The 14,685-nt window shown below is 38.4% G+C and overlaps 1 long non-coding RNA gene across 1 annotated transcript; it reads left to right on the top strand.

The window, feature by feature from the left end:
• The first annotated feature begins 7,580 nt into the window (after positions 1-7,580).
• On the top strand, positions 7,581-14,063 carry LOC117244118. Its single transcript, XR_004496603.1, has 3 exons — positions 7,581-7,712; positions 12,488-12,572; positions 12,924-14,063. It is a non-coding gene; the product is annotated as an uncharacterized LOC117244118 (long non-coding RNA).
• The last annotated feature ends 622 nt before the right edge of the window (positions 14,064-14,685 follow it).

The raw sequence follows: 14,685 nt of genomic DNA, 5'->3' as shown, positions 1-14,685 counted from the left end.
ACACAGTAAATCAAGAGCATCTGGAAGAAATCAATCTGCCATTTATGCCCAGATTAGTGGTACACGTGTAGTGTTTATCTGCTGGCTGCATTGGAAACTTACATCTTCCTTCCCTACTTGGAAGACATTAGAGGTGACTGCAATTCCAGAACCTAGTGGTCAAGCTAAAAAAAAAAAAACCAAAAAACCCAGAAGAAAAAGAGGAAATAATGGGATTTTTCCCCTCTCATGTTTTTGTTCAGCTATTTCTTGGTTAATCCTCCTGTTCTGATTTTGCTGACATGCACTTTTGCAAACATCAATCTGCTTCCCCTCCACAGCAGGAGCACTGCTGCTTCTGGATCCAAAACTGAGCACTGCCCAGCAAGAAATGTCTGTGGTGTCCAGTGGGGATCACGTGCAGTGCAGATTTTCTGGACAATGAAGAAGAGTGCTTCTGAAGACAGTCTCAGAGCTGCAGAGCAGCAGGGGAAGGGAACCCAATCACTAATGAGAAAATGCCGATCATTATCTGGCAGGAGCTCACTGTGCCACATCTGCCTTTAGTCAATAGTGAAACAACTTGGCATGGTGTGGGTAGTTGGAGAGGGCTGCGTTTCTGGCTGCTCCTTAGCAAGAGTGAGAGTTTCTGTGTAGATCACAGTGATTTTAAGATCTCTGTCTCAGCATGAGAAACCGCAGGCTACATTACAACACCCAACTCAGGTTAACATTGCAGGCTGTCTTAATCACATTGTGCAAAAGAGGAAAAAAAATTACAGAAGTCTGGGAAGCACTGCTATAACCAGAAAGATTCTTTATATTGACATCTAGTGAGTGACACCCACAGAAAGTCAAGCAGCTCTTTTTAGTCTTTTCTTACCACATCTGTTGTCAGAATGTTGCCTTACATTTATTTTTATTGCACCTCACGCAGTCTGAATATTCTTAGGTACAGGGATAGCATATTCTTCAAATATTGCAGAGTGTTTCGTGAATATTCTGAGATGATTGGTGAAATATTTTGCATTAGTTTATAGGCCCCTATTTTTATGGCTTTGTTCACATATTTCTGTAAACTTATGGCTAGGGTATATTATATTTTGTGCAAGTTTGCATCGACTCCTTTAAATGTCTTCTAAGAATGTTCAAGAATGATTCAAGAAATAATAGTATGAAATACCATATTTCTGGGTACTTCATTTTAATATTTAAGACACACGATTTCTCAATGAACTTTTGTTTTGAAAGTCCCTTCTATATTATATCAATTGAGTTTAGGAAAATCTGTGTTAGTTTTCTAGAGAAGTGCAAATACTGAAACTTTATTACCCACAACAGTGTAAAAGAGAAAACAATTAAAGAGAAACAATAAAAAGGAAGCTGAAAATATTAGTGCATTAATTGCTATAAGCTCACAAAGAAAATTCAAGATCTTACACATTCTCAAAAATTCCAAAAAGAAAAAAATAATTTGCTTTGTATTCTAGAACTATTCCTGGCTTTCTGTCTGGTCATTCTCATATCTTGAAGAAAACATGTTACATATGCACAGCTGAGTCTGAAAGTTCAAAGGTGAGCTTCCAAATGCTGGTTTTGAGGATAGAGGTTCGGGCATCAGTCTAAAAGGTGAAGTAGCAGAAGTGATGTGAATTAGAGGATTCAATCAACTCAAGAATTGCTTCAGACTTTTGATACATAGCTCTGTTTCATGATGCTTTTACATAAACTGATCTAATAAATTACCTAAACTCTCTTGTAGCTTTTTCTTTTTGAGAATCTTTTGTCCATCTAAAGACAACTTAACTAGCTCCCAGATTTCCCAGCACCAATCAGCCTTGTTTGCCCCTCCCTGGGTCACAGCTGAACCCATTTTTCACAGCCCAGAAGACAATATGATCAAAGCTCCTGGCTTTTCTACTTTCAGAACGTCTCAAAGCAGATCACATTTGAGAGCTGAGTATCTGAGAGAGTAAGGGTCTTACCTTTCTGCTTCATGTGTAAATGCAGCACAAACAGGATCAGAAGCGTCTTTTTCTTTATTTAGTTATTTTTTCTCCTTTTTTTTCTGAACATATGTTTTCCCTTCAGATTTCAAGTGCCATCCAGACAGGGCATGGTTCCCATTAGTAAGATGCTGAAGAGGTGTCAAGTCAGTCAGTTTTCACTGTGGGCCTTAATGCAGTGGTGTCACCTAAGTGCTGGGCAGGGATGGCTGGGTGCATGTTTTAGAGGCTGCTAACCCAGTAGATAGGGGGAAATGGAACACAGTTTCTATGCTTAACCAAGTACCAATCCAACTATGTTTTCCAAGAGCTTGGGAGGCAAGGGAATTTCGAGGACCTTATCAATTAATGTTTGTAAGTGGTGAAACTGCCTATAAATTATTGCACTGACCCATATGTTCTTGAATTTAAGTTTTTGTCTCCTGAAAACAAGCATAAAGTGAATTGTAAATGTAATGTATTTCTACAATGAACATGCAGGAATTCAGGGGCTAACATACACTCATATGTTTATCTCACATAGTACTTTCTGTATGTGCTTTCATGTGCATTAAACTTGGGCTATGAAATATTTCCTGTCAGGGAGGTTACCACCAGCTAGAATGCTGTGCTTTTGTGCCAGATAAGACGTGTTTGATGAAGTGCTGACACCATGGCATATACACTGTCTGCACATGCTGCCTTCCATAAAATTCTGTAAAGTCTGTGACCTCAAACAAAGCAAGAGACAGATCAGGCAGAAAATTAATTTGGATAGTTTTTACGAACTGTTTCATGTCTTTGATCAGTGTCTTGTTTTCTGAGCCCATTTCAGCTCCTGACTGTTGATTGAGCACTCCAGGGGTCCTGACCCTCAGCCTGCTGGGGCATGCTGCCACTGGTGTTTTTCCACACATTTCTGATCTGTGGGGGTGGGAGGATGCTGGAGGTCCCTGCTTCCTGAACTTTCATTTCAATAAAGGGGAAGAGGAACCTCATAACTTTTTTCTAGCTTCAGATGAATGAACTTGGGAGTGGTGCTCACTTTGCATGGTGATGCACTCTAAAGAACACTGTAGGAGGATGTTACCAGTAAAGAGGAATCTGCAGCCTGGATCTGAGTCGGTGTCTGGTGTTCAAACAGGAAGACAAATGTGGCAAGAAAGAGCTTGTAAAATCAGAGGATATGCAGAGAGGATCGGTCATTTGTGGTGTGATACAAAGCACAGGGGGTAGAGGCCCAGTAGTGAAAAGAGGGGCTTCAACAAGAGATAATTAATCTCTGCCAAGTACACTTTGAACTTAATAGATACCAACAGGCTAAAATAATTTATCTATCCAATTCTTTTGTCTAAAAATGTGCCTCTGTGGCAACAAGTAATTTCAATGCTGAGTTCATCACCACCTAAACTGCCCCATATCCTCCACAGATTAACCCTGAAATTAGAGCTATTTAGAGAAGGTAACACTGATAACTAGGGTCGCTCCCAGAGAAGGTAACACTGATAACTAGGGTCGCTCCCAGAGAAGGTAACACTGATAACTAGGGTCGCTCCCAGAATGTCAGTACTGGGAAAAAACTGATAATTTTGTAGAAGACCATTTTCCTACCCAGATCTGTACACAACCTACTCATGAATGAACAAATACTTGACTGGAAAAAATACTCATCCCTAAAGGATTCTAAAATGGCACCAATTTTAATTTTTCTCCATGTATGTTACCTCACAAATAACCAGATTCTAAGGAGAAACAGGCTTCAGCTGAGCAGGCTATATTTTTATGGTACCAGTTAACTTGATTCATCTCTAATTCTGGAGTCTTGATCTTTTTTTCAGTCATGTATTGGCCAGTTGGAGGAGTTTAAAAAACAGTCATTCTTCACCTATTTTAAGAACCCAAGTTTTCCTTTAATATGACTCCTGGGCAGGATTTCTCACTTCCGTTTTCTGTCCAGATGTTAAATATTTGGAACAACTGGAAGAAAAGTTGACCTCATGGTATTTCCATCAGGTTCCACTAGTGGAACAACTGGAAGCCTCATGAGGAAAGCCCTTCTTTAAGTGTTCAGGCTCATTTTGCAGACTCAAGAGCTTAAGACATTTTGGATAAGTTTTGAGTAACTATCAAAATATCTGGATGCTTACCAGAACTGAAGCCAGAGGGAACTGCAAAAAGTTCATTCATCACTCTTTATAATAATAGGACAAGTGGTAAAAAACCATAAGATCACATAGAAATTGAAACAATTGAATGTTAATTACGAGCAATTATTTCCCATGTCATAAAAAAATAGTGTAATTCCATGCAGAATGGAAATTAGATGCTAAACAGAAGCACACCACTAAATTAAAAGATGGTTCAAAGAGCTGAGTTGTAGGGTGAAAGCAGAAAACATACAAATATATAAACCCTTTATAACTTTTAAGAAAATGAAAGAAAAAATGAGCTAGTACTGTTTGTGATTAACAAGCTATCCACAGCTCTTTTGAAACTTTTCACTGTGTTCAGGCTGAAACCACAGGAATTTCACACCAGTGTTTTAAAACATTACTGCAAAGTAATTTTTTTTGAGATATGAGTAAAAGTCCTTGCAATTCCAGTTTTCAATAAATTATACAGAAAATCCAACCAAGCAAAACTACCCAATGTTTTTTCAGAAGTACGTTAAAATCTGACCTGCCTTCAGAATTTAAATTTCATTTCCTGTGCATATGCAGTATGATAAATAACAGAAGCATATACTATCTGTTCCACAAGATGAGGAAAAAATGAGACAGTTTCTTGAGCCTGAAGAACATGATGAAGTGATGCAGGTAACACTTTGTCTGACAGACTTCAGCTCCTCAAGCTGAATGATTAGGAATTCTTTTAAAGTTGAATCAAGTAGGACAGACTCCAGTGTGAATTCAGAGTAGCAATTAAATCCATGCTTTGGACTCACAGGCCCCAGTCAGTATGAGAACAGTTAATTGAAATTAAAAAGTGCTTTCCATTAAAAGAATTATCTGAGAAAAAAGGTCCAAACCCTGAACTTTTCAATGTACATTTTGAATTACTCTCACAATTATATGTGAATGGTTGATTACACAGTACCCTTGAGGGAATGGTTCTACTGTAATGTTCCAAAAAGGGACCTGACAGACAGATTAAGGGAAAAATTACAGAAAAGTACCCCCATAATAAGTGTCCAGACTAAAAGACTTAGAGTATTATTTTCCCTTGTGAATTTTGTGCTATATTTATAACATTTCTGAGTTTTTGAAAATGCAGTCCTGTAGAGCTCAGCCTTCCTCATAGTAAAAATTAATAGGGAAGTGGAAGTGCATCTGTAATGATTTTTTTTTCAATCTAAAATGCCATGGCAGCAGTAGGAACAAGTTCTTCATATCTTCCTTAAAGTGTTTTTTGCCTGCCTTCAGCTCCTTTCCCATGTGTTAGTCTCCTTTTCTCACTGGTTGCAGGTATTGCACACAATGAAGAGGAATCTCAAATCCTAAAAATAATTGTGATTCTTGCAGGTGCATGTACAGACTCCTGTCAGTGAACACAGCTGGAACCTGGAGGAGGGTGTGGTGAGAACTGAAAAGTTGTATCACACACGTATTGTTATATGGAACTTAACCACGTCCAACTCACTGAGCTCCACTTGAAACTGGATCACACACCTCCAGAACCTCCAGTTAAGGCACCATGTCTTACTCCAAGTTGACCTGACACAAATACAACATCCTGCAACTAAAGAAGAAAACACTGTGAGGGAAAGCAGCTAATCTGAAACAGGTTATAATTTATTTACTCAAAGGAATATCACTGAGATGAGCCAAAATGAGCTCAGAATCACCAGGCTAATGTCTATTTGTCTCACCCAAACCTGAACTTTTCCATATGATGATGTAGGAATCACACCTCTGTTGACTTCCTTGCTATTTCTTGTTTGTGTCTTCTCTTCTCCTTTCACAGGCAGAATATAATTGAAAACAAAGGTAAAAGTCATTGAAAAAGCCCTGAAAAGTAAAGGCACAACCTCATTAAGAGAGTGCTACTGTAACAGGAGTATGTGTTTGTGATTTTGGGGGATGAGAGCTTCCACAGACCAGCTGCAAAACAGAGAAAGGAAGTCAGCAGTGGAAAAACAGACACAAAAGCTTTATGGACAGCTTTAATTCAGAATTGTCATGGAAGACCCAGTACAGCATATTGAAGATGTTCAGTTCATTGTGAAAGCTGAGCTAGGTGGATGGTTTTGATTTATTTATTTTGAAACACTGTTTTCTCATCATAGAAACAAGACTTCATCTATTTGCACTGCAATGCCAATATTCAGTCCCCTGAATTTTCCATTTAGGGAGGGGTAATTAAGACTATGTTTGTAGGCTGGTATTTTTACTTGTCATGACCCAAGTCACACTTAATTTTCTTTTTGAGATATTTTAAATCCTGTGTGAAATTTTATGCATTTTCTTCTATTTTTACTGTAAAAATTATTTTTACATTGTGAAACATCATATAGTATAGTCTCAGGACCTGAATTAATATAATATTATAGTGTTGTTTTTATGGGGCATGTGTTGGACGGTTCTATCAATACTTTTTCCCCTAATTTAAGAGAGAGTGCATGAGAAAAAGAGTTGAGGATGTATTTTTTCATGAGGAATAAATAAGTCCTGGAAAATTTTGTGGGGAAGGGGAAAGAAATAATGTCTACTTCCCTAACTCAGAATTAGAGCTTGACAAGTCACAGGAAAATATGCAGAGAGAAAAGAACATATTTTCCACTTAACCCTGTGTGAAATTTTGGTGTTTTATTCTTACAGTTATAAATTTTTTTCAAATCTCCTTTCCCCCTTCTTTATTTTCCACACTGTTTCCCCCCACTTCCCTGCCCCTTCTCCCTGCACCTTTCCTCTGCAAATAGTTCGTCTTTAATTAGAGATCCCAAAATAAAAGTTACTTAACTTCACTTTATATTAAGACCTACTTAAATAAAAAATATGACATAACTTTTAAAGTATCAAAAATCTGTATTTTGCATGTGTTTTGAAAAATTGTAAGATTAATATAAGTTTGAGGGAAAAAAAACCTTGAAAACATGAACTCCAAGCTTGTATTACCTAGGCATATTCAGTCATTTCCCTGAATTGTGCTGAAACTTTACAAACATCATAGAAAGAACAAACTGTATTCCAGAACAGTCAGTCAAAGCCTCTGTGTGAAAAAAAAATAAAAATAAAGAAGAAAAAAACCTCTTACCTCTAACTTTTTCTAATTTTTAAAATGCTGTTTTTCCTTTGTTTGGGAAATATAGACCAGTCCTAGCCTCAGCAGACATATCTCCTGTACTCTTCTCTTGGCACCTGGGGACTGTTCACTTCCCCAAACATTTGGGATATACAGCAGTATTAGGGATCATATGGAGATATAAAATAACCCAGCTGGCTGTATCCCTGACTTCCAGGAGGAGCTTAAGTGCAGGTGTATCTGGCAGAGTAATCCTCCCCACACCACTTCCCTCTCACCAGCACTGAGGTTAAAAAGGCAGGGGACAGCCCTCACCAGTGAAACAACTGCAGCAGGAGATGGTGGCTTCACCCCAAGTAAATTCCAGCCTGTGGCAAGAAATCATCACTTACTGAAGTGAGGAGCAAGCGCTGCCCACAGACCAGGACACCAGAGGAGAGGACAGATCCCACAGCACAGGAACTGAGGAAGCTTCAGTGCTCCTGTGGCTTGCTCTGTATTTCAGATGTAAGGTCCAGCTAATTGTGAGAGCTGCTATTTCTTACAGGCTCTAAATCTTACATTATAGCACTTGTTAGGGTTACTGTACTTCTAAGATAATAAGAAATTAGCAAAATCTCTCTTAATAATATTAATTACTGACTACTTATATACACTCTTAATCTCTGAAATCTATTATAAGTAACAGTGACAGAGAGAAGCCACTACAAATAATGTAAATTTAGGTACAAGTACAAATATTCAAGATTCACAAAGATTAAGATGCTTGAACATCATTCCCATTTGACTTTCGTATTTTGCTATTTTAAATTATTTTCATTAGAAGTAGGCAATCATGAGAATGCAAAGGGTTAAAGAACAAATTCAAAAGAAGTGCCTTGTATGAAACTATCTGAACTTAGTTTAATAGCCTTTTTTGGATAAGTCACAAAGATAAATTAAAAAACATACAGTAATTCTTTTGAAGTTCACCATTTTCATTATGATGTTGAAATGTCTTCCTGCAGCTAACCTTTGTCTAATCTATCCTGAACATACTTATTTATTTTTTCAAATTGAAAAGGAAATTCAGGCAGTTGAATGTTAGTGCTGCTTATTAATTTCACAACACTAGTATAGACAGTAATTTATTAAACTAGAGGTATTTGGCGAACCAGTTTGAGTTAATGACTCAGCAGCTCAAATATGTCCCTAAAGCAATGATCTCATATACAGGTTCTTTTATGTCCTAAGTTGCTGGAGTCCAGCTCTCAATGACTTGGTTTTACCATCATCACGTCATAGCTCCAAACATCTGCCTTGGGGTCTCTATTTAAAAGTCTCAGCAGAGAGGTGAAGGGGACTGCAGAAAGCCAACCTCTTTTCTTTGGGAAGCATGTACCACTCACCTTAGGGACAAGACAGCTCTATGGCCTGGGAAGGCACCAGTGTCTGCCCCAAACCCTTTCTATGAAAAGGTCTGCAGTGCTGGAATCCCACTTTCAAATTACTGCATTAGGACTTAAGATTTAATGTAGTTTGTTAGAAATATTAATGCATTAGAAGAGTTATTCTGTGTATCACTACATGATCCTACCATAGAAGACTATATTTAGATATTGAGAGTGGATGTTCCTCTGGGTCCCATCCTTCTCTTTTTCTGAAACATGCTTCCTCCCTGTCCCCTCTCTGCCCTTCCTCATGCCTCTTTGAAGGATGAAAAAGGAAGTGGCGCTGTGTCCACAGACCCCTCAGGGGCTTCCTAATCATCCTTCTACCCCCTAAGCATGAAGCACTCCACCTCCACCTTCTCCTTGCTCAATAACGGGCAGCTGGTTCCACCCTGCAGTGGAATTTCCCACAGCATCTAAGCAATTAAGGCAGATGTAAACAAAGGAGTGCAAACCCCTAACCACGACTGAGGAAAAAGGGTGAGTGTATGAGGTGGCACAAGACAAACATCTAAGGGTGACTAGGAAGATACAGAAATTCTCAGGAGGTAGGAATTTCAGAAAGAAGACACAGGGGAAATGGTAGAAGAAAATGAAGTGGTGGAAGAAGACTGGGTGGATAAACCAAATAGGTATAGAAGAAGCATAGGCAGGGCCACATCATGGAGAGACAATAAATGGAAATACAGCTACAGCGTAAAAAAAGGCAAGGGACATTGCAATGAGAAGAGAATGAAGATGATTGAAGGAGGTACAGAAGGAGAACAATAAATTAAACTGGAAACTCAGAAAAACTTGAAAAATATGAAATAAGCATTAAGTTTACTAAAATTAAAATTATGAGATCAAAATAAAAAATGGGTGTGAAAAGGATTTGCAAAAACTTGATCCTGGAGTTCATATACTGCAAGCAAGTATTTTTGGAAATATTTTAATAATGTAACTGCAAATGCACTTTTCAGACCTCTGTTCTTCAGTATCATACATATTATGTGAGAATGTTCATCTTTACAATAGTTTGTATAGTGGGCATTATCTCTACACACACACAATCTAAATCATTAAAAGCTATGAATTGACAATCATTACATTCTTCCTCCATTTCTTATTCCTTTTTTATTTTTATGAACTTGAATGCAGACCTCCATTAAGCTCCTGAGGAAAATGAAGCTGAATTTGCAGTAGTCTGCCTGGAATGGTTCCCAACACCACTTAGTTCAATAGTAAGCAAGACCTTAAATGGGGCTTTTTATAGAGTTACCATAAATAGCCAGTTCAGATTCAGAAATGTCTGAACACCCCAAATTCATATGAAGTCAGTAAGAAGAGTGTCTAGTTGCTCTCCATATTTCCCCCTTTATCTTTTATCAGAAGAACTTCCTCTATCATTAAAAACAATCTCCAGACAAAAGCTAAGGTTGGGCTTTTTTTCCTGAATTATAATAACCAAATAACTTTGCATTATTAACATAAACATTTCAAAAGACAAGAAGAATCATTATGATGTCTCCAGGGATGGTTATTGATGACAGTCTCTTGAAGCTGTAACATTGTTCTTAATTTCTTTACTCTCAGTGAAGTAATTCATCTGTTGGGGATCTTTTTTCTGGCAGCTGTTACTACTTAAGCTTCTGAAAGCACAGAGCATAAAAGAGCATAATAGAATCTCAAGATGTCATCAGCTTAGCTGTAACATTGGATGTCAGGACAGGTTACTGATTTCAACCAGTACTTATATTGCAATCAGCAGTGGAAATAATTTGAAATTGCTCTGCCTACACAAGCAGAGTGATTCCCCCTGAGGTTAAGGGAAAGGTTCCCACTGACTTCAACAGGCTTTGGATTAAGCTGTGAATAAGGATCTGTGCAGGGTAAATACTGGTGACAGAATCTGGGGGTCTGCCAGATAAACACAGAAAGAGATGGGGAATTTCAGAATGCTTTGTTCCTGGAAGAGAGGAGACTTTCTATCCTTTATTTTCTAGCTCTAATTATCCCCCATCCACAAAAAGGTCAGGAGGGAAGAAACCAGAGAAAAGACTGAATTTTTCTTTTGCTCTCGAATGTTCAACAGAATGTGAGTGCACTTTTGAGAAATGTTTTGTTTTAAACACTCTTTACTAGCAGTGAAAACAATCAAAATATAGGAAGATATGATTTAGTCAGTGGTGTTAGAACCCATGGATAATTCTTAAAAACAAGGTTTTGGGGTAAATGTCAGAGTGTACACTGGAGAATTCCATTCCCCATCAGTGTGTAGTCTGTACTTGTTTGGAAGTATTCTGACAGTAAGTACTGGGACATCCTCTTTGATACAATATGCAATATTTCCCCTCCCTTTCATCCAATTTGGATACATTAAGGGCCAAGGAATATCCCTATATTGAATGCTCCATTTTAATGAGATTATGGTAAGACATCCTTCTAAAAGCTGATTTTGTGTGGGGACACAGAAAAAAAATCCAGTTTATATTGACTAATGTTTCTCTTAATTTTCCATCGGTTTTCATATTTTTGAATAATCTAAGTGTTAATTTTTTTCTGAATTATACTAGATTTAAAAAATTGTTACAAAGAGGGGGCCAGCACCTTGAAATCAATTTCTATACTAGACCAGAATTAAATACACTGACTTATTTTCAAAGACATGGAGATGTGGCACTTAGGGACATGGTCTAGTGATGGGCAATGCAGCGCTGGTTTAACAGCTGGATTTGATCTTAGAGGTCTTTTCCAACCAAAATGATTTTATGATTCTATAGGCTGGCTATGTATTGAAATCATCGTATTAGGCACTCCAAACTCTTAAATATTGTATTATTTAGACCATAAATGAATTTTTGTCTTCAACCATTTTCTGCTCAAGCCAATTTGCAGAAAAAGCCAGCAAATGTGGGCACTGTATAAATTTAAATTTATTATATTAATGTGACATACTGGTGTTTTTAAGAAATATAAAATAGGTAATTTTTGCCAGAAAACCAGGTTTCAAAAAAAAATTGGTACAGGGAAGCAAGTTCATACAGACTATGGATTTTCAGCGCAGGGAGAAGCACTTGTCTTTTACTCAGCCAGAAAGCACATTCATCTTTCCCAGTGTCAGCAAATATGTGCAATTTACACATTACTGTCTAAGCTTCTGAAAAAAATATGTCCCTCGAGGCTTTCTTCTTCAGAAAATACAAAGTTAAGCTTCCCACCAACTTTTTTTTTTTTTTTTTTTTTTTTTAATTTGGTGGGAATAACTTAAAAGCGGATAAGAAGCACAATTAAAAAAAATCCCTTCACTGTAACTCATTTGCCACACCCCAAGCCCAACTTAGCAGGAAAATAATTTGGTGATACAGTAGGGTTGTCTTATCATGGCATGCCTAAAAAAGTCTCTACAATTAGATTATTAAAGCATAGGGCAAAATTCAGGTTAATTTTAGTTAATAATGCGAAAGTTGTTGCAGGCAAGTTGGTTAAAAGGTTTTTTTTGTATTCCACTTGATTAAATGAGACTTGATGACACTGCAGGTCCTCTGATTTGGGCTTCTTTTAGCATGGAATAGGTTTCTTTACTTTGAATGCATAGTAGATTTGAATGCCTGAGCTTTTGGGTTTATTTTCCCTTGAGTTCCTTGGCAACTCACCAAGCCTTTTCTACTTGCTTTGCATAAGAAACAACAAGACCATGTGAATATTATATGTGTGTGTGTACAGGATACATGTGAATATATTTTGGTCATAACACACACCTTCTCTGAAGAGGAACTCTTTTGTACTAACCATTTGTGAATATATATTTGTATGTGTGTATTAACTGTCTGACTAATGTAATAATAGCAAATTAATCCTTTGTCTGCATAGGGACTGAAAGAAAACTCATTGATGCACACTATAAAAGAAGTGCTGTATTCTGGAAATAACATGGAAAGACAATCATCTTGCTAAGGTGTGTGTTGCTCAAGTAAAATATTAACTTAATAAAGGAGCTAAGAATCCACTTGTGTCTATACAGATGTAAATATACTCTAGTTTGTTTGCTCTAGTTTATGATAGAATTACTCATTTAAATTACAGATGTAATAAAAACTAGTCTTGCACAGCCCAGTGAGTAAAATCACCAAGACAACAATTAAGATACAGAACCCAAGTGCAAGTAACATTGTGTAACCAATAATCTCAGTTAATGCTGTATCTATGTATCTCTCCTGAACTACAGAAAATGTAGCCTTTTAGTCATTCTTTATTCTTCTCACAACCATGAAGCACTAAAATTTCAAAATTGTCTTCTGTTTGACAGATCCAGGACTTGCTCCCCATGGTGTTGATACCCAACAATGAAAGAAATGGTCTGGAAAATTTTTGATACCTACAATATGGTCTTATCTCCAAGATATCCTCCAAGACCCCTCTTCACAAAACCTCTTCTTCCTGTGACCCTCACTGCACTGTGGAGACCCCAGTCCTGCAGCCTCCTTCACATCTCAGTTAACAGCACTCCTCCCTGCAGTGCCTATGGCAATGCAACCTTAAATCCTCTTTTTTCCCCATTCTGCTTTCCTCTTTGTTGGAGCAAGTGATTTCCCAAACTGTCTTATATTTCTTCAGACCACAGCATCTCCTTTCTTTCACACACTTTTTGTCCCAGCCTGCCTCACTGCCTCCTCAGACACTGCAGGTAGATCTGTTAAATCTGGGAGGCAAGCTGGCACAAGCCAGATGAAAGAAAGCTAGCTGGCAGAACTTAACCAATCTGTGTTCTTAGAGAAGGCTGTACTAATCTGGTTTATTAAACCCACATAGACAACCCTTCATTCTGGCTGTGAAACCTGTGGGGTAACCTGCTTCACACCAATGCAGGGGAGCACTCAGCACCCGTGCTCAGACATTTAAGAGCAGTAGCTGCTAGGGGAAGGTGGACCAGAGGAAGAAATAGAAGGGGATGTTGCCTGGGATGTGGCTGGAGATAACACTCTTGGGAGGAGGTGCTCCAACAATGAAGGAGTTATGGCTTTGAAGGATTTCAGCTATGGACAACCTATGTCAGAGCAGGAACATCCCAGAGGGACTCATGCTGGGGCAGAGGACAGCAAGTGGAGTTGAGAAGAAAGAGTAAACAAGAAGTGTCAGAAAGTAACCATTATTAACCAATGATAATTTCATCCAGTGCCTTGCTGTAGAGTCTGGGACAGTATCAGGTGGTGAAAATGAGGAAACCAGGAAAAGTAGAGAAATTATATTTAACTGAAGGTGAACCTAGGAAAGGGGAAGAAAAATCAACTGTTACATCGATTGTTAGAAGCTTATGTTAACATGAAATAAAACCCATAAATTTAATTGAATCATTGGATGGTTTGGGTTGGAAGAGACCTTAAAGAGTGTGTAGTTCCAGCCCTGTTGCCATGGGCAGGAACATCTTTCACTAGATCAAGTTGCTCAAAACCCCATCTAGACTGACCTTGAACACTGGCCAACCTGGTCTGGTGCCTCACCATTCTCACAGTAAAAAACTTCTTCCAAATATCTAACCTAAATCTGCCTACTTTCAGTTTAAAGCCATCACCCCTCGTCCTATGCTCTTGGAAAACTCTCCAGCTGTCTTGTAGCTCCCCTTAGGTATTTGAAGGTTGCTGCAAGGTCTCCCCAGAGCCTTTTCCAGGCAGAATGATCTCAAATCTCTCAGCATGTCTTCATAGGAGGAGAGATGCTCCAGATCCTTGACCATCTTCATTATCCTCCTCTGGACTTGTGCCAAGAGGTCCATCTCCTCCTCGTGCTGAGGCCCAGAGCTGGATGCAGCACTGCAGGTGGGGTCTCACCAGAACAGAACAGAACAGAGGAGCAGAATCCCCTCCCTCACCCTGCTGGCCATACTGCTTCAGATGCAGCCCAGGACATGTTTGGTTTTCTGGGCTGCAAGTGCACACTGCCAGGTCACATTGAGCTTCTGTTCCACCAACAAAGCCCTTCTCAGAGAGGCTCTCAATTTAGCCCTGTTTTGTCTGTCACAGCTTTGGAGTCCCCTTGTTTTGTTTAAAAGCCAGTGTAAACATTTTCTTCCA

The sequence above is a fragment of the Parus major genome, chromosome 3 (genome assembly GCF_001522545.3).
Source record: "Parus major isolate Abel chromosome 3, Parus_major1.1, whole genome shotgun sequence".
NCBI lineage: Eukaryota > Metazoa > Chordata > Aves > Passeriformes > Paridae > Parus > Parus major.
Note: the sequence above shows the minus strand (reverse complement) of the source record. Positions and strands in the feature narration are given on the sequence as shown.